This window comes from Fukomys damarensis, unplaced genomic scaffold (assembly GCF_012274545.1).
Source record: "Fukomys damarensis isolate Sample0158 unplaced genomic scaffold, DMR_v1.0_HiC HiC_scaffold_33, whole genome shotgun sequence".
Classification (NCBI taxonomy): Eukaryota; Metazoa; Chordata; class Mammalia; order Rodentia; family Bathyergidae; genus Fukomys; species Fukomys damarensis.
Window position 1 is genome coordinate 20,955,887 of NW_022900945.1, and position 24,876 is coordinate 20,980,762.

Genomic DNA, 24,876 nt, shown 5'->3' on the forward strand with positions numbered 1-24,876 from the left:
AAGAATAAAGTCTTTCTGTTTTCTTAACCTGCCATTACACCAGTATTAGCACCCTTTCCTTATAACCCATGGTTGCTCAAGGAATATGGACTTTGAACCACACATAAAACACACTTTAAAATGTTGATTTTCTCATCTTGCTTTTCTATACATTGTCAAAATTTTTACTTAAATAGTAGAATATTCCATCAAAAGTTCAATTCAACTTCCAGTGTTATGGTACCAAAGTGCCTGCCTAGAGCACAATGCTTCCTAGACTGCTTTTGTGGCTTTTACTAGCTGCAGCCCACATAGGAAACACCTTGAGAAACTCTCAAGCCATGCTATGATTCAGTGCAATCACAATCAAAATCCTAATAGCCTATCTCACAGAATTAGAAAAAAACAACCCCAAAATTCATTGGGAACCAGAAGAGACCTAGAACAGCAAAGGCAATTCTGGGCAAGAAAGGCAAAGCAGGAAGCATCATGATCCCTGTCTTGAAACTGTAGTACAAAGCTACAGTGATAAAAACAGCATGGTACTGGCAAAAGAACAGACCTGAGGATCAATGGAACAGACTAGAGGATGCAAAAACAAACTCCAGACATTCCCAACCACCTTATCTTTCACAAAGGAGCCAAAAACCTTCACTGGAAGAAAATTAGCCTGTTTGATAAATGGTGCTTGAAAAACTGGCATTCCACATGCAGAAGATTGAAACTACACCCATGTCTTTCACCACACACTAACCTAAAATAGAAATGAATCAAAGATCTAAATATTAAAACAGAAACACTAAGAAAGAATAGTAAGAGAGAATAGGTAGAACTCTTGAAGACATGGGAGTAGGCAAAGACCTCATGAACAAAACCCAGACCACATGAGAAATACTACAAAGAATCAACAACTGGGACCTCATCTTATTAAAAAGCTTTTGCACAGCAAGAGAAACCACCAACAGAGTGAAGAGACAACCAACAGAGTGGGAAAATATTTTTAGCAGCTATTCAGAAGGACCATTATCTAGAATATATAAAGAACTCAAATAAATCAGACTCCCCAAATTTAAAGACCCAATGCAAAAATAGGCATCTGAAGTAAAAAGACACTTCTCAGATGAAGAACTAGAAATGGCAAGTAAATATATGAAAAAATGTTCAACATTACTGGTTATTCATTCAAGAAATGTAAATTTAAACAATGCTGGGCTGGGGATTTAGCTCCATGTTTCCGCCTCCTGCCTCACAAGCACAAGGACCTGAGTTTTATCCCTGGTACCACCCCCCCAAAAAAGCTGAAATTCCATTTCATTCCAGAAAGAATGTCTGCTATCAAGAAATCAGCCAATAACAAATGCTGGAGGGACTGTGGGGAAAAAGGAAACCTTCTCCACTGTTGGTGGGTGTGTAGACTGGTGCAAACATTGTGGAAATCAGTGTGGAGATTTCTCAAAAAACTAAAACTAGAGGTTCCATTTGACCCAGCTATTTCTCTTCTTGGTATCTTCCTGAAAGAATTTAAAGCAACATACCACAGTAATGTATGCACACCTATGTTTATAGGGCATGGTTTGTAATAGCTAAATCTTGGAAACGGCCTAAATGCCTATCAACTGACGAGTAGATAAAGAAGATTTTAAAAAATATAATAGAGTACTACTCTGCCATAAAGGAGGATGAGCTTCAGACATTTGTAGCTAAATGAATGGAAACTGAGACCATACATACTCAAGTGAAATGCATTGGACACATGTTTAAATATCACATTGTTTCTCTGGTATAAGAAATTGAGAGTGGAAATAAGGACTGAAATATGTAATGAATGTTTGGAAAGGGGAAGAAAATGTCCAAATGGAAAGAGGAACAAGGGAGGAGGGAGGGAGACGGGAAGGAAGGGACAAGAAAAAAAGAATAGAAGGAAAATGTGGAACCAAAGCTTTTGCACATAGGGAGGAGAGGGAGCCTGAAGGGGGCATGGAATAAAACAAAATAAAAATTACTTTTTAAAAAAGCTTAATCTAGACTGTATTAGTAATGTTTACTGAAGTGGATATCACACAAGGTACAAAATGCTATGAAGTTACAAGATTGGTTTGCAATGGCCACTCACAATGAGATGAGGAAGTGCAGCTGGTCTGTGCACTCTGGGGACTGAAGGGTTCAGCCGAAGGTCTGGAGCTCACTCCTGTGAGTCTGTATCAGGCTGATGGGTCTGTGCTGGAAGGCTGGGGAGTCTATGCCAGAAGGCTGAAGAATCTGTGCCAGAGGCTGAGGAGTCTGCTCTGGAAGCCAGCAGATGACCCCGAAGGTGAAGGTGAAGGCTGGAGCTCCTCTGAAGAAACAGAAACAGATCCGTCATTCCTCATTTCCCCTTTATTCCACCTAGGAAGAGCTGCCCAAGGGTGGGTCTTCTACACTCTAGGCTGTGAAATTGCTGAGCCCTTTTAGTTAAGCTTCTTTTAACCAAACTTCTCAGATCGACATGATCCACCATCACACAGATCTGTGACAAGTTTTGGTGAATCTAAACAATCATCGCTGGTTTTACCCTTTTGGTGGAAAACTTTTGGGCTTCTATGTCCTATGTGGTTGTGAGGAAATGAGACTGGTGTTTTAATAAACACCGAGAATTTCTCATTTATTATAGCAAATATTTATTTGTGTTGTACTTTGGAATTTATATAAAAAAAACCCTCCCTGTATATTGACTCATTGTAGTCTCACAGTGCCTGCTTACATACACTATAATAATGGCTTTATTATTTTCAATTGTAGATGAAGATTGAGATCAATGAGGTTAAATGTCTTTCCTTGTGCAAGGATAGAACGAGGGGCAGCTCCCAGTTCTCCTAACTTCTAAGGAGGTGATCTTTCCCCCAAACTCTCCCTTCTCGTGAGTACTCTCCATCGCCTTTCACATGCTGTGCACTTATTTAAATGTCCATATAATTGCTTAAAATCTCGTTTTAGAAAATTTGCTTTTAGGTATGTTTTCTTAGTTACACTGGAAACATGGCCACAGTGCCACTCGTCCTCTTCTTTTCTCAGAGCTCCTGTATCGTCCTTGGGGATCCTGAGGGCAGGATAGGGTTTCTCTTTGTTGCAGACGTCTGGGAGAAGTCTGTGCATGGATGGGAGGAGCCAGAGGGCCATGCTAAGAGTAAGGGTCAGTGAGCTCTTGTGAAGCTGTTGGGCTGCTGCTAGAATAACCTGGGGACACTTGTTTGCCACTCTCCTGCTCTCTCTGTTAATAGTAATCACAGGAGGATGGTGACTGTAGCTCCCTCACTAGGGATTTCTGACCATTAGATTTCCAGAAGTCAAGCACTACCAAAACCTTCCTATGAACTCCGAACAATGCACTCCAAATGCTTTCATGACAATGAGTCCGATTTGATTTTTACATTTTGACTTTTATGAAAGCATGCGTTACTTCTTTGGAAGTTTTACTTATGTGGAATTTCTTGTTCCTTTTTAATATCAGTCAGAGTTTGGAGTCTGATCTAGAATGGCATCCACACTATGAAGGGATGTCATTTATATTGATGACAAATAAAAATGGAAGGAGAGGAACATTTGTGACAAATTTGAGTGAATCACCAAGTGAGATAGTTTGAGCTCCTTCTGGATATCTCTGTAAACAATATATTATCTTATCCAAAGGGAAATGATGCTATTAGACTTTCTGCATCTTTCCAAAATAGCACATGTTTTTGGAATAATTTTTTTCTAGTTGACATGATGGATTTGCCTGATTCAGACATCTACTTTCTCCTTGACCAAGGTTAAGCATTTTCAGAGTGGTTAGCCCAAGAAGAATGCATTACAATTAAAAATTAAATGATAAAAATTTAAATAACCTTTCAAGGTCTGTATCTTGATTCTGTCAAAGAAAGTAAAGTGAGAATATTTGTTTTGTGTGAATATACATAAGAAGATCATCACCCCAAAGGTGCTGACGGGAGCTCTCCCCAAGGGTGTGTGTGTTTGTGGGAGGGGTAAAGGACATTGGACATTACCCAAAAAAGGAAAATGGTGGCAGTGGTGGTGGCAACAGGGAGAAGATGATCTGAACTTGACATCTAGCATCTGATGAGGAGCTTGGAAGAAACTTTTTCCCAGGACAGGTGGAGGATCTTCCCTGATGGGCTTTGCGGCTTTGAGCAAAAGTAGAGGCAGTGGCCACGTCAGTGCATCGGAACATGAAACAGGGAGGCAAGCAACCATCCTGTTCCTGGGCCTCTCACATTGACAGCAGGAGTCGCTGCTATGAGCAGCCACTGCGGAGCCAACCCTGTTACTCTGGGAGACAGCCAGACATAAACAATTGAATATAATGCTGCTAGAAGATAAAGGGAAAAAGGGCTTTCTTCCCATAATTCACATTCTCTCTATACATATATTTTTGGTACCAGGGATAACTTCATAATCAGTTTTTAGCCACTCATAGAATTTCCCAAACGTGCTGGTTCCATAACTCCCTGAATATGCTACTAAACTCTAGGGTCCTCAAGAGATTCTCAGTCTGTCTTTCAGGTTTCAGCCCTACTCAAACCCTTTGAGAATGTTTTCGGTGCCCTTTCCTGCACGTCACAATCTCTTACCTAAAACTTTTAGGATCAAATGTATTCTGAGTTCAGATATTCTCAGATTTTAGAATAGTGATAGCAATATAGATGATACAATATACCTAGCAGTAACATGGTAACCAAAGTAATTAATATTTATGCAGTGAACGTGTTTGTACTAAGGAGATTACTAAAGATCGTAGAGAACTTCAAGTGGATTTGTATCCAGTTTTACTGCCACAGAGTTTGTACCAAATTTGTGAAAATATATATCTGTTTTCAGAGTATTTAGGATTTCAGATCTGTGGACATGAAATTGTGAATGTATACTTCTACAGTTAAGCCTCATGAGAGCCAGGAGAGAATAAGGGGTACAGGAGGAAGTCTCACATTTCTCCTTATAATAGGCTGAATGGTGGCCCCTAAGAAGTCTCAGCTCCTCAATCCCTGAATTCTTTCAATATTACCTTATTTGCCAAAAGTGACTAAATAAAGGATCTTGAGGTGAAAGACTATTCTGAATAATCCAGGTCGTCCCTAAATACAATCGCGTGTATCTTCTTAAAAAGATGAGACAGAAGAGCAGGGATGTGAAGACGGAGCAGAAGGAGATTTGAAAATGCTAGTCTTGGAGGCTGGGTTGAGAGAGCTTGGGTTGCCCCTGCAAGCTGGAAGAGGAAAGGAACAGATTCTATTCTAGTCTCCGGAGAGAAAGAGAGTATATTTTGCCAGCCCCTTGGTTTCTGCCTGTTGAGGCTAATTTTGAACATCTGACTTCCAGATCTGTGAGAGAATTAATTTCTGCCACTTTCAGTCACTGAATTTATGGTTATTTGTTACAGCAGCAAATCCAATAAAGTGTGTCTTAACATCTCCTATTGAAGATCTTCAATGTCAGTCACACTTTAGAGATAACCTGTCTTAGTGATTCTGTGGAAGTTGCTCACCTTTTCTAAATCTCCATTTCTTTGTTTGTCATATGAGGATTATGATGCATATCTTTCAGAGTTATAAGGGTTAGCTTTAAAGACACATGTAAAATATCTCACATATCAAAGCATATAGTTGATACTCCATAAATACTGTTCATTTTTGACACTACTATGCTCTGCGGTTCTTTTTATAACTTTCTGGGAACTATAAATGTACACATATACTTCAGAAAGAGTTGATTGATCAAACCTCAATATTTTCTATTCTAAAATATGTTGCCAGCCTCTCTGTATTTGCCACTCATGTGATGATGCCTGCATTTGATGTCTGAGTGTGAGTCATCTTATGACCAATCAGTCCTGAGAGGCTTAGTTTCTATGTCTATCCTAAACATTCTTACTTTCTCTAAAGCGAGAGTCTTTGAGCCATCAAACTAATGATAATTAGTCTGAAAAATGCTTAAAAATATGTCAATTTGCAATGATGGCACCTAATGATACTGGGTAAAAGGCCTTTTCCAAAAGTTGGCAATCATGTGAAAGTACCAAAACAGACACACAAACAAATGAATTTAAAAAAAACCCAAAACAAACATACGAAGAAACCACCAACATTTAAGGGGCTAGAGAACTTTGAAGGGAGAAAATTAATAACTGTAAATTGTCTAATCACCTAAAAAGAAGAATAGGACAACTGGTTTATTAGAAAGCACCCACCAGGAATTAAAGAGTATAAGGAGCAAAAGCTAATGGAAAACAATGAAATGTTGTTTGCCTGCAGTGGGTTAGGTGTGGATAACAGGTCACACACAGGGATTCCAGTTAGAACATATATTTTTGGTAGTTTAGAGTGTTCTAAAGCTCTGTTAATGTGCACAGAAATGTTTTTTACTATTTATAGATGCAGTATATAGTCTTATTTCTTAAAGGATAAAGATCTGTTATTTTTGTCTTAACATATATTTAAAATACATTATTCTTTGAGGCACTGTCATTTTGTGGCCTTGAACAAAGGTTTCCAAGGCTCTGGGTGACTGGAAAGTGTCCACAATCCCATTGAAGACCCATTGATATTAACATCACAAAAATGTGAGAGCTGCAAGGGCCATGGCAATTATCTGATGCCATGGAGATATTATCTAATCCTTTACAAAGGAGAAAACTGAGGCACAGAGTCTCATAGTTGTTAATGAGCAGGGCAAAGTTAGAGCCCCAGACTGTGCTTCTCCATTCATCTCTCTCTCTGACCCTCAATAAGGCAATGCCAGTTGATTCATACTTAACTCCTTTCTTGTTTTCAGTTTTTGCCTTTTCAAGTCTGCAACACACAGAATGAGAAAGGAGTCCTGAACTGTCAGAGGAGCTTGGAGATCTGAATTAGAACACAACTGAACTACTAATGAGTATGATGATGAGAAGGTCAGTTTCCCTCAGTTCATCTAAGGTTTCTCCATCTGGGAAATGGATCTCATGGCTTCCTATTCTTTTCCTTTCCAGGATTTACCATATTGTCATTTTTCATGCTTTAGGTTGCTTCAGGTTGTAGTGGTTAAAGGCACAAGCGGAGCTGCACTGCCTGAGTTAAAAGCTTCACACAATCTGTGTGGGCAAATTGCTTAGTTACCTGATGCCTCAGTTTCCTCATCTACAAAATAGGAGCAATGTAGAGGCTACTTCAGATGAAAGATTAAGTTAGCAAGTGTAGAACACTTAGAACCGTTCCTTATACATATTATGGGTTTGTTCCCTCTCCTTCTTCACCACTGCATCCCAAGGGCTGAGTATCTTTTCTTGATGGAGTTCCTGGGATTCCCTTCAGTTTTATCTCTTGCCTCTCTCACACGTCTCACGAAGTTTCCTGAAGTGTCAATGACCTAGTTCAATACGCCCCATCTAGATTGCCCTTTTTTCCCACCACTACCAAACAATAATGTGATAAGAAAAAGACCAAACAAGAAAATAGAAAGGATTTCTTGGTTTTGTTTGGGAGAAGAGATGACCAAATGCAGAAGGAGAGAATTGGCTGTGCTGTGTGAACAGTGAGGCTCACTTACATTAGTGTTCACGACCCTCTGAGGGTAAATATTCACTTGGTTCATCAAGCATATCAGTGATTTTCCTGGGGACGGTAATGCCCAGCACAAAGCAAGTGCCACTGAGGCCGTTAAAGACATTCCAGGGCTTCTACAGGTGTGCTACATGTCCCATGCTTCTTTTTTAACATTTAATTTAATTTATTGGTACAATTTAGGTATACAGTGAAGTTACATTCATTACTGGGATCCTGTACCTTCACATGCCAGGCCTTGGTTCTCATTTTTCCCCTTGTCCCTCCCCTCCCTGCACCCCTCCTCCCCTCCCCGCTTCAAGCACTTGAATTCCATTTGTACATTTTCTCGTATTTTTTTCCTTTTCCCTTATTCTCCATTCCCTATCCTTTTCACTGTCCCTACACCTTTGTTCCTTTTCTTCCTATTCGCTAAGTGTCCCGTGAGGATCTTGAGCACTATTTTAGTTTTTCACACTCGAGAAACTATTTGGTATTTGCATAGCCCCATGTCCCATGCTTCTTAACACCCTGTGAGAGTTGAGAGCTTTCCTCTTGGTGCTGCCATTCCACAGTCTGCATATTCTTCCATAATATTGCGTAGATCAATGTTTGAATGTTTTGTGTTGGTTTTGCTTTTTCCTCTGACAAACTGTTGAGCTTTGTGAGTGTGGGCATCACGTGTTCATCATCTGTATCTGCTGATCTAGCATAGTATCAGATACATGGCCTTCAAATTCTTTACTGTTTGTTTTCCTGGATCCCACAACCTTCCACTTTCATTCAAAATCCTATAAACCTTCCTTTTGTTTCTCTTTTTATTCTTTGCTCATCCTTTGGGTTTTCTTTCTTTTTCCCCCCGGGGAGCCATGCCTGTAACCATTTCTTACAACAGATGTCTTCACAACGTATTTGGTTTCTCCCTTCAACCCAAGTACTGGTCATGACTTGATTGACCCGTGTTAACCTGAAAGTAACTCTACCTCTAAAATAAACTCATTTTACCTTGTCATTCGAAAGTCCTCTTCAAAATTCCATTCTGTATAAATAGCCTGGATGGAAAATGTGGATTTCCTCATCTCCTTTTCTTGTCACGTCCAAGCAGTATTTATATGCCCAATATGTAAGATTTATGTCTCTTATTTTTGATCCCTCCTCAAAATCTTCATTGCCATCGCTGTAGCTCAGGTCTTCCACATCTCTATTTGGGTTTAAAACAGCAGCTTCCTAACTCCTGCATCACAGTGACATTTTTGAAGAGGATAAGCCAGGTGTTTTGCAGACTGATCCTCAGTTTGGGTTTCCTTATGTTTAGATTCAAATTGTACATTTTTGGCAGAAATAATACACAAGCAATATTCTCTTCCTTCTCTGTATGTCACATTGGAAAGCACATCATATCTCTTTGTAATTAATAAGTGATTTGGGTAAGATATTTTAAGACTATGTAAATACCTTATTTCCTCCTCAAAATTTCACCAGTAGTTCCATCAACCACTGAAGATTCTCGCCTAAATTGGTACCGCGATAGTTGTCAAATGATAATTTTCTAGCTCCACAATTCCCTGTACTTTTTAAAGTTGGCATTATACTTTAATTGATTCAGTAAGATAACTATCAGTGTGGGCTCCTGAATCCTTATTTTATTCAATGAAATATAATTTTTATTGTCATTATCTGTTTTGATGTTTTAATTGACTTAGATTTAGTGGGAATCACTTCGATCTGGCTGTTCTGTCTTGTGATGTAGTCATTTTTTTTTAGCATATCTTGTACTTGTCATATAAGATATTTTATTACCCTTATTTATTTAATTTTTAAATAATTGAGTTTATTGGTACTTTTTAGGTGTGCAGTACAGTTACATTCATCATTGGGGTCTTGTACCTTTACATGATAGATCTTGGTTCTCGCTTTTGCCCCATACCCCTGCCCTCCTTTCACCCCCTCCACCTCTCCTATATACAAAGACATTGTTTCCATTTTTTCTTTTCTAATGTTTTTTCTTTTCCCTTATTTCTTTCCACTACCCTTCCCACTTTCCATATACCTTTAGCCCTTTTCTTCCTATTTCACATTATCAGTTAAACAATTTGGATCTCATTTACACTTGTAGTTTTTCACACCAGGGAAACTATTCGGTATTTATGCATGTGTGTCTTATTTATTTCACTTTAGAGTATGGCCTCAATGTACATCTATAAATTTCTCTAGTTTCTCATTCTTTATGGCTGAGTAGTACTCCATTTCATAGAAAAACCACATCTTCTTTATCCAGTTTCCAACTGATGCACAATTGGTCTCTTTCCAAATTTTAGCTATTACAAACTGTGCCAATATAAACATGGGTGCACATATATCTCTTGTGGTATGATTCTTTAATTCTTTTGGAAAGTTACCCAGCAGAGGGATAGCTGGATCAAATGGAACCTCTAATCCTAGTTGTTTGAGGTATCTCCATATTGATTTCCATAGTGGTTGCACCAGTCTGCACTCCCACCAACAATGGAGAAGGGTTCCTTTCTCCCCACAACCCCGCCAACATTTGTTATTGTGTGATTTCTTGATAGAAGCCATTCTTTGTGGGGTGAGGTGGAATCTCAGTTTTGTTTTCATCTGCATCTCTTGAATGACAAGTGATGTTGAACATTTTTTCATATATTTATTTGCTGCTTTTACTTGTTTGTCTGAGAAATGTCTGTTCATGTCAGGTGCCCATTTCTGAATCAGAATCTTTATATTTGGGGGCTTGATTTTTTTTTAGTTCTTTATGTATTCTAGACAAGAGTCCTTTGTCTGAGTAGCAGCTGGTAAAATTTTTTCCCACATTATAGGTTGCCTCTTAGCTCTGCTGGTAGTTTCTTTTGCAATGCAGAAGCTTTTTAATAAGATGTGATACCAGTTGTTGATTCTTTATGCTAGTTCCTGTGCTAGTGAGGATTTGTTCATAAAATCTTTTCCTATGTCAATTCCTTATAGAGTTCTGCCTACCTTATCTTCCAGCAAGTTTAGTTTTTCTGTGTTAATATTTAGATCTTGAATCCACTTGGATTTTAGTTCAGTGCATAGTGAAAGATAAGAGTCTAATTCTAATCTTTGTCAGGTTGAAATCCAGTTTTTCCAACATAATTTATTAAAGAGGCTACCTTTCCTCTCATCTTTGTCAAAGATGAGAAAGCTGAGTACATCTGGAGTTCTTTCTCTGTCTTCCAATCTGTTCTACTGATTCTCATTTCTTTTTCTTTGTTAGTGCCACACTGTTTTTATCACAGTGGCTTTGTAGCACAGTTTCAAGTTGGGGATTGTGATACCCCCAGTCATGTCTCTGTTGGTTAGAATTGCTTTTGCTATTCTAGGTATCTTCTTGTTCCAAATGAATTTTTGGATTGTTTTCTCTAGTTTTGTGATATATACTGTTGGAATTTCAATCGGGATTGTATTGAATTTGTATAGCAGTTTTGGTAGTATGGCCATTTTCACTATGTTGATTCCTCCTACCCAGGATAAGGGGATATCTTGCATTTTCTTATATCCTCTTCGTTCTCTTTTTTCGTAGAGCTATAGTTTTCAGTGCAAAGGTCTTTTGCTTCCTTCATTAGATTGATTCCTAGATATTTCACTTTTTTGGATGCTATTGTGAGAGGAATCGTTTCCCTAATTTCTCTCTCAGAGAATCTGTTATTTGTGTACAAGAAGGCTATTGATTTTTGAGTGTTGAACTTGTATCTAGCTATTCTGCTGAAAGTGTCACTTAAGTCTAGAAACCTTTTGGCAGCATTATTTGGTTCTTCTATGTAGAGTATCATATCGCCAGCAAATAAAGACAGTTTCAGTTCTTCCTTTCCTATCTTTATTGTTTTAATTTCTTTCTCTTGTCTAACTGCTGCGGCTAATATTTCCAGAACTGCACTGAACAGGAGTGATGATAGCGGACATTCTTGTCCTGTTCCTGATTTTAGTTTGAAGGCTTTCAGTTTTTTTGGCCATTTAATATGATGTTGGCTATTGGTTTTTCATAGATAGCCTTTATCAAGTTGAGATAAAGACCATCTATTCAATTTTCTGCAGGGTTTTTTTTTTATCATGAATGGGTGTTGAATTTTGTCAAATGCTTTTTCGGCATCTATTGAGATGATCCTATGGTTTTTGTCCTTGACTCTGTTAATATTGTATATTGCATGTATTGATGTATGTATGTGGAACCATCCTTGCATCCCTGGAATAAATCCAACTTGGTCAGGGTGTATGATCTTCTTGATGATCCTCTGTATTCTGTTTGCCATTTTCTTATGGAGGATTTTTTTCATCTACGTTCATTAGGGAGATTGGCCTGTAGTTCTCTTTTTTGGTTGGGTCTTTCCCTGGTTTTGGAAGCAAGCAGGATGATCACTCCAACTCTAGGAAACTGTTGAAGACAAGAGGGAAAGACAGAGTACAAGAACAAAGACAAGAATAGAGCAACTTAACAGTAATAGTGAAGCTATAAATTGTACTCGCTTTCCTTTGAAACTAATGACAATTGAGCAAAGGAAAACAGAGAAGAAAAGGAAAAGAAAGAAGAAATCTGAATTAGGGAAGGAAGAGGAACAAACAGGGAGATGAATAACATGGGGGAGCAAGAGACTGAGTTGGAAAAAGGAGAAAGAAAAAATGAAGAATTTGAGGAACGGGAAAATAAAATTTTAAAAATAAAAACTAAAAATAAGAGGAAAAGAAAGAAAAAAATTTGAAGAGCCTCTTTCAGGGCATATCTGCTGTCACAATAGACAATGTGGGCGGCAATGTGCAGAACTAAGTCAATTAGTTTCAGCTAGCCAACTGCGGACCTCTGAGATTCAGACCCCTGTGATTTTGACGTGCTTTCCTTTGCATGTGATTTGTTTATTTTCTCTACCTGTTTTCGGTATTTTGTTCTTTTGTTGCGTTTCCGGGATCTTGACTATTATATGTCTAGGTGTAGATTTTGTAGATTCTGGCTGCAAGGCCCAAGTTGAGCTCTCTGACCAACTACAGGGTTGAACTCTGCAAGATTCTGCTGCAGTTATCTTCCCCTGAAGATAGTCTGAGGTCTGATGGAAGGTGGTGATCCCTCCAACTTACCAACTACGGAGGTCTGATGTGCCTTTATTGCAGTTGTTCACTTCCGTTCTATCTTCGCAGTTCAGTAAAATGGACTTTATGGTCACCTGTGCCTCTGCAGTGTGGATCCAGGTACTGGCACAAGCAGGAGGCCCAAGAGCATGGTAGGCAGGGGAGGAATGCTGCAGAGGTACCCTTGCAGCTGGGCAAGACCTCACCGGTCTGCTGCGATGAAGGCCCAGGGTGCTGGAGCGTGGGGGAGCAGTGTGCTCCCTGTGGGGCTGGGCAGTCCTCACTGGTCTGCTCCTATTGCCTTTATTTCTGATGAATATTTTCACTCTGAAGCTAGAGATTAGTACTGGATTTCTTTCAGTATTTTAAAGATGTCTTTCCATTGTCTTTTGACATTCATTGCTTTTGTTGGTCTGTCAGCCCTAAGACTGTATATAGCTCCTTTGGTTGCAAAGAATCATTTCCTTAATTTTTAAATTTTATCTTTATTAAGTTTTTTGGTACATTTTAGGTATCCAATTTTACTTTTTGGTGGGGGGGGGTACCGGGGATTGAACTCAGGACCTTGCACTTGTGAGGCAGGCAGCTGAACTACTGAGCTAAATCTCCAGCCCTATTTTACATTATTTTTACCTCTTAACTTCTTAATACTTTTTAGATTTGCTCTTTGTCTTTTAGTTTTAGTGCTTTTTATTATGCCTGCATATAGTTTTCTTCATTGTTTTCCTATTTAGGTTTTTTAAAATTTAATGAATCTATGGTTTGATGTTTCAGTTTTAGACATTCTCAACAAGTATTTCTTCAAATATTGTTTTTTCACATGTTCATTTGTTTCTGTGTAGGGCTCCAGTGATATATGGTGGACATTTTCACTATCTAATGTATATTTATTTTACTTGTCTTTATTTTTCTTTTCTGTAATTCTGGCTGAATATTTTAAACTGATCTTGTCTTCTAGTTTACAAAGTATATTTTTTACTTTGTTTATCTGCTATTACAGTCTGTTGAATTCCTAAGTGAACATATTAAATTCTTATTTTCAGATCTTGATTTTTAAAAAATATAGATCATAAGCCCATCCTTAAATATTCCATATTTTCTTAAATATAGCTATTTTAATGTTCCTGTGTAATAATGTTAATATTTGAATGATTTTATATCTATTTTCACTTGACTTTGGCCATTTAAAAAATCTTAAGATGGTAGTTGGATTTTGAACATACTAATTTCATTAAAGTGATGTAGTCTAGATGGTGTTATTTTTCTTCTAAGAACATTAAGGTCTCATCTGGCAACAGAAGATGTTCACCTAATTATTATTAAAGAGTGGCTTTAGGGCTGTTATATTGCACTATGTCTTTATTCTTAGGATGCAGACTTTCTGATGTCTTACCTGAAAGACTAAATGCTAACAAGGGCTGTTCCATGTTGGCCAGCTTTGAATTCCTTTCTCTGTCTCTAGAACACAGGCCTTCTAACATCTCTATTCATCCCACTGGCCTTCTAGCTGTCAGTTACAGATAGTTTTTTGAGATCAAATCTTGCATACAGCTAGAAGTTGGACAAAGCCTCAAGTAGTTTGAACAGAAGTCTTCAGGCTGACTTCCCTGTGGTTTCCTTCTTCCAGTTTTGCCCCTCAAGTCTCAGATGCTTCAGTTGTCCTCACCTCTGATATTTGTCTTCCTGGACCACTGCAACTGCCGCTCTTTTCCTAGGATTCTAGTCCTTCATGCTAAAAACTGGCAAATGCCCTGGAGGAAAAAGCTGGGTTAGGGAGGATCAGTCTTTCAGGCTCTTTCTATGTTGGTGGTTCTCCATTGTTTTTAACACATTCTTTATGTATCTTGCTGAGCTTTTATAGAATATTTAATAGTTTCAACAAATCTGTGGTTATTTAGCAATTTATTTTTTAAACAGTCAGAAGTATTTCCCATGTTTCCTGCCATGGTTTGAATGTATCTGCATGAAAACGCACGTGTTGGGAACCTGATCTCCACTGGGACAAGGTTGGGTAGTAAGGATTCATGGGAGGTGTTTGGGTCTCTGGGGCAGTAGCCTAACTACTGGCTAATACTTAGTAGTAGGTGCCTTATAAAAATATAAATTCAGCCCCTGCTTGGTCTCTTTCTTGCCCTCTCACATTGGATAACAGTCAATTGTACCTCTCAGATGTTGGCTCCTTGATCTTGGATTGGCTAGCTGTCAAAATCACGAATCAATAAAGTTCTGGTCAATAAAAATTACCCTGTCTTGGCAATTTTATAGGAGCATAAAATAGATTAAGATGTTCTCCTTTTGTCACTGATGTTTAACATTACGGTATCATTGTCAGAGAATACATAGTCTGTGTGACCAAAGAAATTATTTTCATAGGTCAAATGCGGCTTCACATTGATGCTTAAAAAATTCAATCTATAATTTCTTTGTAATACATTAATGCCTTAGAACCTATACTATGAAGGTTTTTATAGTATATCATGTATGCTTAAGATGATAGATATTTCACATTTGTTGGGGGCATCCTCAAGTTTTTCTTTCTTATTAAAACTCTCATTGGGCTTTGACATTTTCTGAATCAGTCAGAAGTTAGGGTCACGTCCTTTAACCAGTGGGACACTGTTCCTTTCTCTCTAAAAGTATCGGTCTATACTTGATTTCCTACTCTAGATAAGAGGATTAGATTTCAGAAAAGTAAAAGGCAGAGTCATCATCAGGGTGGTCTTTACCTCATCCCCTTCTTATGTGCAAGTAGAGTAGAGAGGAGCAGAGAAAGAAGGTACTAGAGCTTCTCCCCACTGCAGATTTCTCTGCTCCATAGAGGGGAGGAGAAAAGATATCTGTTCTTCAAGTGAGTCTGAAGTCTTAACTAGAATGAACTTTTCAAGAGTGACCAAAGAGTTAGAGCATTTGTCCAGGTTATCCTCAAGGAATGCTAAAGGGAGCTGAGTATGGTCTCAGCATCTCCAGAGGCTGAGACAGGAGGATGATAAATTTAGATGTAGCTTTAGCAACTTAATGGCTTGGACAGACTCCATTCCCAAATAAAATATAAAATAGAATAAAATAAAATGAAATAAACAGCTCTGGGTATGTAGCACAATGCTTGTGAAGGCCTTGGGTTCAGTCCTATACTGTAAGTGCATTTGTGTATGCACACACACACACACACACACACACACACACACACACACACACACACACACACACACACACACACACACACACACACACACACACACACACAGAAAGAATACTGAAGGGAGCTTTGTTAGTGTAAAGTGGAACTTCTTGGATAATAAAAGCTCTTTGCATTTCAGTTACTACCCCATAATAACTCGTTGCATACATATACACTGATAATAGGTAAAGTTTATTAAGAATATTATTCAAATCTTCGCATTGTTCCTTAATTTTCACCTACCTGATCTGTTAAGAGTCTGAGAGATATGGTTTAACTTTCTAACTTCTATTGCTGCTTTAAGTTATTATTATTTTTTTTAGTTCTGCTGGCTATTACTTTATAAATTTTCAGGCTCTAGTATCCGGTGGATATATGTTCACAATTATTATACATCTTTGATTTTGTTTCTCTCTTATAAATAGATTTTATCTCATTTAAGTTATTTTTTGACTCATATTAAAATTTTTGAGCTAAGGAGGGAGTTGGCCAGAACAGCCTGTGTTTCAGCCCGTGTCTTTGGAGTTCAGATTTGACTAGACTATTTTTCTAATATAGTATTTCTAACCTTGCAGTGTTTCTGACTTATTTCTAAAGTTTAGAATTTTCTATTTATTATTTATTCCTCTGGTTTTCCTCCCTTTTCTTCCATTGGGTAAGTTGAAATTAATTTTGTTTTTCTGGAGATTACACATTCTATTTTTATTCTTTTAATGAATACATTTCACTTACTTATATCCACATTTCTACACCATTTCCTTCCATCAACATCAAAGCTTATCTTAGACATATCTTCCCCCTGAGTGTGACAAGAATTTCAGCACCCTCTCACGTCCCTTTGCTCTGTACTTCTGCTTTTGCTCTGTATAGGCTTTGGAATTTTAAAAAGACCTTTGATATCTTAAATATCACTCTTGAGTTTTAGACCTTTCCTTAATTTTGGAAAATTCGCCATGTCATCATCTCTTTACTATCCTTCTTTACCTTTTTTTTTCTTTTTCATATTGAACTCCTGCAGGCCAGATTTTGAAAAATGTCCTTCATTGTCCATTTTGTGTATTCCCTTCTTCACTTTATCCCTGCTAATGCTGTTGTTCTATGGCTGCATCCATTCTGCTTTCTGAGCAGTCCATTGATGTTGCTTTTTAAATTCAGTTGTTATTTTTTCATAGCCAGCAATTCTATTTGATTTTCCTTTGTAATGCTTGCTCCCACTTTATGTGTCCATAGTTTTCCCTCTTTCTGAAGTAATTTATTATGATTATTTCAAATTCTTATCTGTCTTGTGTATTTGACTCTTCTGCAAGGGCCACTCTAATTGTTGTTCATATTGGGGATGTTTCTCTTTCTCTGCTGTCTTATTTTCTCCCCTGTGAGATCATCCTCAATTTCCTTGGGTTCTTAAACTGCCCTTGCCAAGAAGGAAGGAAGGAAGGAAGGAAGGAAGGAAGGAAGGAAGGAGGGAAGGAAGGAAGGAAGGGAGGGAGGTAGGGAGGGAGGGAGGGAGGGAGGGCAAAAGTCTGGATCTTAGCTTATGTCCTAGGAAGTTTTTTGGTTTGGTTTGGTTTTCAGATGGGTCATGATGCTGAAAGAAGAACTTCTAGAGATTATTTTTCAGGGTTCAACTCATCACCACTTTTTCCTTTTCAGAAGTTTAACCTCATAGCATTTTGGCCCTGATAGCCTACCAGCGTGGCTAAAAGGGCAGTGGAGTCAGCCAGCTCTGCACTCAGTGACATTGGCTCCCTACTCTCTTTGGCCCTTCTCTTCTTATTGAGGCTCAATATTCTAAAAGAGCTCTGGGCTTCCATGGCCGCCTTTCTGACCCATAATAGCTACAGTGCAGAAAAAAAGCCAATTTAGGGGAGAAAAGGGTATATTTAGAAATCTTTCCCACTCTATCCTATAGGTCTCTAACCCTCTCATGCGCAAGCTACCAACTGCCCGCCCCATGCGAGGCCCACCTGTTACCTCCATCAGGATTTCTCACAGCTCTGAGTTGTTGAGTGGGTGGGCTCTGATACCCATCAACTCCTTTATACTCTGAGTCTTCTCGCATGTTTTGTTTAGGAGGTAGAGACAAAGACATCCGGTTCAGCATCCCAAGCAAGCCTGTGAAAACACAGTCTGTTTCTCACTGATAGGAAATTAAGGTGTGTCCATCAGAGGCAAATTCTTGTAGCAAAATTATTGCTAATGGCTTCAACACGTATAGGGTTAATAAATAAAACAAAACATAACTATAAGATCTTTCCTAAAAACTTCAGTATTTTTTCCCTAGGTTTCTACTCAATATTAATTTTTACCTCAGGGGAAAAAGGACCTTATGTAAAAAATCCTTTATTCTTCCTTTCCCCATTTATATTAAATAACACAAAATTATTTTAATAATGTGATATGGAATCTAGAGACAAAACACTTTGGTCTACAAAAGAGAACCAATTTATTTCATAAATCACATTCTCTTGCTCCTTCCAGCAATTTCCCTTTTCCCTGGGAGGGGGATGTTATTATGTTCTATCTGTGGCTCTTTGTGTAATTTTAATTTATCATTAAGTAACACTTTGCTTTTTAACATAAAGAATTCAGTGTGCTTGATGGAGCAGTGCTCCATGGAAAGTTAGTTCTCGGCAACAACTGTTTAGAACAGAGGAGTTTATTAATTTATCAGAACCTTATGTTCAATTTCAGACTTCTCAGCCTAGGAACCAACAATCAGCTGCACCTGTTGCCAATTAAAGTATTAATGGCACATCAATCAAAGAAAAATCACTGGGAATGGAGATTACACAAGCTCTGTGCTCATGTCATTTTTTGGAAGTTATCCTTTATTTCAATAATAAGTGAGAACTACAAACCATACCCTTCAATCTGCATTCTGCACTTTTTCTCTAAAACAGTTTTAGTAGCTGAATTCCTTACACTGTGAGGCCAAATGAATTTTCCACAGGAAGAAACTGTTGTCTTGTATTTAAAAAGTAATAATGTTGATATACATGTGGAGAGTGGCAGGACCCTGTTAACATCTTTACAAATCTTGACAAAAGTTAATTACCAGGTTTACAAAAGGCAGAGCCAGCCCCACTGGCCCTGTTCTAGATGAATGCAATCATCACTGCCAGGACAGGCTTCTCTGTTTATTTTGAAGAAATACATGGCGCTCACATCAGAGATTCCAGCAGAGAGGCTGGATCTCTTCATTCTCCTTTGAATGGGTCAGTACTTCTTGGAAGATGGTTAGGACTGAGGTTGTATAAGAGGGTGGAGAAGTAATCAGAAGGGCAGAGGTTACAGACCAGGCAAATATGTTTGATCCTGGCCAGATTTCTGTCTGTGGCTTGGTCCCTTTAGTTTATCATTCTGAGAAGAAGTTTACTGTTGCCTCTGGTCTCAACTTTGTAAAATGGGCAGAGGAGACACATAACAGACAGTTTTATATCGGAGGGTCTTTGGCACATTTAAATATAGGAGAAACTTGAAAAACAGTACAAATTAGTATGTGATTCAATGGATAAAGAAGGCACAAATATGCTTTGGATCTTATATTCTACTTGCTATATAAATAAGACATACTCAATATTTCCTTAACTGCACAAATTTAACTCATTCTAGTACACTTTGTCCCTGCCTAGAAGGGCAAATGTCACCATAACATTATCTATAGATTTTATAAATTCTTGTTTAGTAACTGCTATAGATTGAATCAATGTCCCCAATGTCTTGGTCTCCAGGGTGGTGGCACTGGAGGTTCTGTGGACCTCTAACAAGTGAAATCTTATGGGAGGTCTTTAGATCGTTAGGGTTATACCTTCCAGGGGGATAGGGGACCCTGGCTTGTCCTCTCTCTGCTTCCTGACTTGAGATATGAATGTTCACTCCAACATGCATGCCCACCATGATGTGATGCCCTTACCAGAGGCTAAACTGATGAAGGTAACCAATCTTAGACTTAACCCTCTGGAGATGTAAGCTGAAATAAACAACCTGGGCCTGGTATTCCCGTATAGTATTTCGAAGCTGATCAATACAGCAATTCAGGGTATCTCTAACTATCAAAATTTTCTGTGTACTCCTCAGAACACAGTTTATGAGAAAAAAAGCCCAGTGTAATATCATGAATGTACCAATGTTATCTAAAATATTTTGAATGGCCAAAGACTGGGAAAGACGAAAGTGTCTTTGGGTTTCTCATGTTAGAGTGGTTTAAAATTATTCCTTCAAGGCACGACTAGAATTTTACATACTTTACTGAGTATACCTGCATAAAAATATTTTATTTTTCTTGCCCATTTTTTTTTCTCCTGCAGATCTACCTTTTGTCTGTTCACTGTAGTACAATGCGATTACGAATAATACTCCAGCTCCCATTATGATTTCTTTACTGCTTAGCCTGAAGTTACTGGGCATTTGGTTTGACCTTCCTCCTCAAGCGACACAGGTGAGTTCTGCACCTTTCCTGGCCTTGCAGCCAATGCACTCTTTTTCAGTTCTTTTGAATTGACTTTCTTCACAACTAAAACAACCTGACTAATAATTCATGCTACAGATTCTCAAGCATTCTCTTCAGAGCCCCGGCCATCTCTCATCCTAATGTCCAGGACAGGTATGTGTACAATTATGGAGAACCTCTGTGTTGCACAAACATAACCAACTGATGTTCAATTTTCAGCCTTGGGATTTCTCAACCTCGGTACTACTGATGTCTTTGACTCAGTGACTGTGCATAGCATGAGGTTAAATAGTAGTTCCAGCTCCTACTCACTAAGTGCTGGTGGTACTACTGTCTCAAGAGTGATAAACAAAATGTAAAATGTGTTCTTGGACTTTGCCCAATGTCACTAGAGGAGTGAAGTGCAAAATTATCCCAGTTAAGAACCACTAATATATACAAAAATTAAGTGCTGCAAGAGAGGATTTCCTTTTCCTTTCCTTTTAAAGGAATATATCTCTAGTACCCAAAATAGGGACAGCCTCGTAGAAGGTGCTCAGTGTATGTACATTCAAGAGAAAACAAAAGTTCTCTAAGTAAATTGGGGATGCTCTTGCAGATGCTGCTTAACATATAACAAAGAAAAGAAGTCTTAGGAAGAAAACCGTGTCACCTAATTCTGTGATAATCTGGGGAAGGGAGGGATGTGCAGAGGAAAAGAGAGAGAAAGAAAGAGAGAGATGGAGAGAGAGACACTACAGTACTCATAATTTGACAGGGTAAGAATATCATCTTAATGTGGGGAGTAAAGAATTAGGGTAGGGAAGAGGGGAATTGTTGATTTTTAGGAATTCTCTGTAAAGTACTACATTTTATACATTTGTCCCCCCCCCTTTCTCAACAAAACTTTAGAGCCCATCAGTAAAGACTGATGTGGGGCCAAGGTAGTTAAAACAGAACCTTGACGAATTCCATTCCCTAAAATGATGAATACTTTTGAAATGCAGTCAGTTTCTGTATCTTTACTGAATAGATTTTCCGCCATGATTAAAATGACCCATCCCTAGATCTGATCTTCCTCTTACTGTACTTAATTTTAAAATATTCATGTTAGAGAATTTAGTCTTATAATAATTTTCCCATGTTGAAAGACCACTGATATATGAACATATACACGCATATTCTTGTCAGTAGGAACACTGCCTTCATAAAATGACTTATATAAACCAGCCACATGGTGTTATCCAGACAAAAATTTTATGTACTGTATTTATGTTGAAATGAATTTTCTATTATACAGATTGTAAGTTTCCACTTCAACTATCCCTGCTCTTCTGAAAGAAACAGTCCAGGGCTGAGAATGTAGCTCGGTGATAGAATATTTGTCTAGCATGTACAAAGCCCTGGGTTCAATTCCTAGCACTGAAAAAAGAAATGCCAAGAATCCCTCTGCTGGGTATCTTTCCAAAAGAACTAAAAGAATCATATCACAGAGAAGTATGTGCACCCATGTTCATAGCGGCACAGTTTGTAATAGCTAAAACTTGGAAACAGCCCATTTGCCCATCCGTTGGAAACTGGATAAAGAAGATGTGGTTTTTCTATAAAATGGAATATTACTCAGCCATAAAGAACAAGAAAATAGATTCATTCCTAGGAAAATGGATACATATTGAAGGTATACTCCTAAGTGAAATAAATAAGGCACACATGTGTAAATACCGAATAGTTTCTCTGGTGTGAATAATCTGCAATAATACAGAAGATCCTAATAAGATTACTGATATTGAGAAATGGGAAGAAAGGAGCTAAAGGTGAAGGGAAGGTGGGATGGGTAGGGGAAGGGTAAAAAGGGAAAAGGAAAAAATGTGAGATAATGAAAAGATGGAAATAAAGTGGTTGTAGATGGGGAGGGGAGGAGGGGGTGAAGGGAGGGCACGGACAAGGGGAAAAAATGAGAACTAAGACTTGTCATGTAGAGGTACAAGATCCCAACAATGAATGTAACTATACTGTATTCCTAAAATGTACCAGTAAACTCAATTAAAGCTGAAAGAAAAAAAAGAAATGCCAAGAAAGAAAAAACCCAGAACTGTTTCCAAGCTGCATCTCCACACTGCTTTTTCTACCTGCCTGCACCTGAGTTCCAAAAGATGATGATCCACTTTGAGTTTTCTAAATACTCCAGTTCTTAAGATGTGTTAGTTTCTTTTCTGTTTTATCAGCAGTCTGAGTCAATCACTTTAGTTTGCAGCAGTATTTCACACCAAATAGTTTTGTTAGTTTGTTGTTGGGAGTGGAGAGCATTCAAGCCTCGGTGAAAGGGAATCTTGGGTGGTCAGCCAGGTCCATTGGGTGAATGCAGGTGAGCCTCTGCCTCAGCCACAGAAGAGGCCACTGAGTTTTGTGCCTCCATAACATTGTGCTCAAAGGCACTCTGGAATTAGACAAGCCTAGGTATGCAAAGTTACTACCTGGGGTCCCTTGAGCAAGTGAGGTAACTGCTGGGAGCCTCAATAGGAACTCCCTGTAAAGTATTTAAAGTGTAAGACACCAGAGAGTGTGAGAAGTACCCTGAAGGGCTACCATTGGGATGAATTTTATCTAGGCCTACTCTCAAATAATGTAAGCCACAAATGTTAAATCCATGAACGCTACGGCCCACAGTGCAATCTGACTGCTCAAATGTCAATGACAGAACACTATTAAGTTTCCCAGGTTTCAAAGGCTTTCATACTCCTGGATTGGTCTGTGAGCCAGATTTGTTGATTGGTTGCAGCTAGGAGTTAATGAATTGGCTTCCTGGTTTGATTTTTATCCCTGAAGTGTTTGGACACATAATTCAAATCGCTAAGGAAGTCATGATGGTTTGTGGCTGTCTTCTGCTCGCAGTTGATTCTGCTTCAGGCTAGACCAGAAATTTCCCAATCTTCTTTCCATTGCTTTTGAGGACAAGAGGGTTACTTCATTCAGAGGAATTCAACTGGTATTCATTGAAAGTTATAAAACAGTGGCCATTCAATCCCTATCATAGTCAATTATTTAATACTGATGCCTAATCTATTTCAGGAGCCTTTATTTTAGCAGTAATATACATGTGTTATGGTGTGAACGTGCATTTTCCCCAAATTCTTATGTTGAGACCTAATCACCGATAGGATGATATTAGAAGGTTGGGACTTTGGGAGGTCATTAGATCATGAGGTGGAGCCTTCATGAATGGAACAAGTTCCCTTATAGAACATCCCCCAGAAAGTTGTCTCGCCCTTTCTACCATGTAGCCATATAGCTAGAAGATGTCGTCTATGAGGAACAGTCCTTACCAGACACCAAAGCTGCTGACACTTTAGGATTGTGAGCCACCCAGTTTGTGGTGTTTTGTTGTAGCAGCCTGAACGGACCAAGGCTGTGTGCCAAATTAATTATGCAAATAATTAAGAAATTTGAAATCAAGAATTCTGCAGGTCTTCTTGCTAGAATGATCCAGTGTGCCAATTTCTATCTGAAAACTCAAGTTTACTTCCTTTTTTAAAAGTAAGTACGTCCTGAAGCATAGTATCACAGTCACTTATCAAGCATATTTTAACTAACTTTCAAAAGTATCAGAAAGCTTTAACTCATTACCATTTGCTTCTGATGCTGCCCTGACTGCCTTGTAAATTGAAGTAAGCTTTAGCTCTGGCCTTAAGAGGATTTTAATCTACATCATTCACCATTGATGTAGATAAAAATCATATTACTCTATGGGGAAACCTCAGTAGAATATAAGTAACATAGAAGTGTTTAATTGTTATTATTTTTAGGTGGCTGAGTTTGAATAAATAATAACTTTAACCTGGATAGGTTTGCGGACATCATTGAACCACGAAGAGAGATTGTGTATTAATTTCCAAATATTTCCTGTATCTTCACTGCTATATAGTCTTTGGTAGCATTTTTATCTTGCCAGAGCCTTTCCTTGCGCTTCCCTTTTCTAGTTATTTTATCCCTTAAAAATGTGCCACAGCCTTTAACACAGCTGATTAATGGCTACTGATCCTCTACCTCTTAGATTTGGCCTGTTTCCCTTGGGGAAACGTTCTGTCCTTTGTAGTCTGGGTTACTCTGGTTTTTCTACAGCTCTCAATAGTCACTGCTGCTCCATACTACTAGATAGGAATACAGTATTTATTTTTGATACCCCATTTGTTTCTAAGTTCCAGTGGGCAGGGCCATACATTTTCTCTTTACTACTGTAGTAACATTTGACACAGTGCCTGCTAAAGAGCAGATATTGTTAAAGCAAATTAAAATGGAGACAAGGACTGGAAAATTCCAGAGTAGACAAAACCACTTAAGCCTTGAAAGTAACCTTAACCTTGCATGCAATGCAAACATAAGCAAAACTTGATTTGGACCATTCCTTTCAATGCTTGTACTAGAAGAAAAAAAACAAAAAACAAAAAAACCTAAAATTCTACTAGTTGAAGCCACTGGATCACTTATACAACTAACTAGGGGTTTCCTAGTGGGCAGACCAAATAATGCCACTGTATAGGAGTAACTGATCAGATATTGTCTTTATTTTACTTTTGCATGTGCCCTATAGAAGCCTGTCCTCCCTTGTGCCCCACCTGCCTGGCTTTTTTTTTTTTTTTTTTTTTTTTTTT

The 24,876-nt window shown here is 38.3% G+C and overlaps 1 long non-coding RNA gene across 1 annotated transcript; it reads left to right on the forward strand.

Moving 5' to 3' along the window:
* The first annotated feature begins 2,764 nt into the window (after positions 1–2,764).
* On the forward strand, positions 2,765–20,397 carry LOC104870889. Its single transcript, XR_782648.1, has 4 exons — positions 2,765–2,875; positions 6,784–6,901; positions 20,106–20,236; positions 20,345–20,397. It is a non-coding gene; the product is annotated as an uncharacterized LOC104870889 (long non-coding RNA).
* The last annotated feature ends 4,479 nt before the right edge of the window (positions 20,398–24,876 follow it).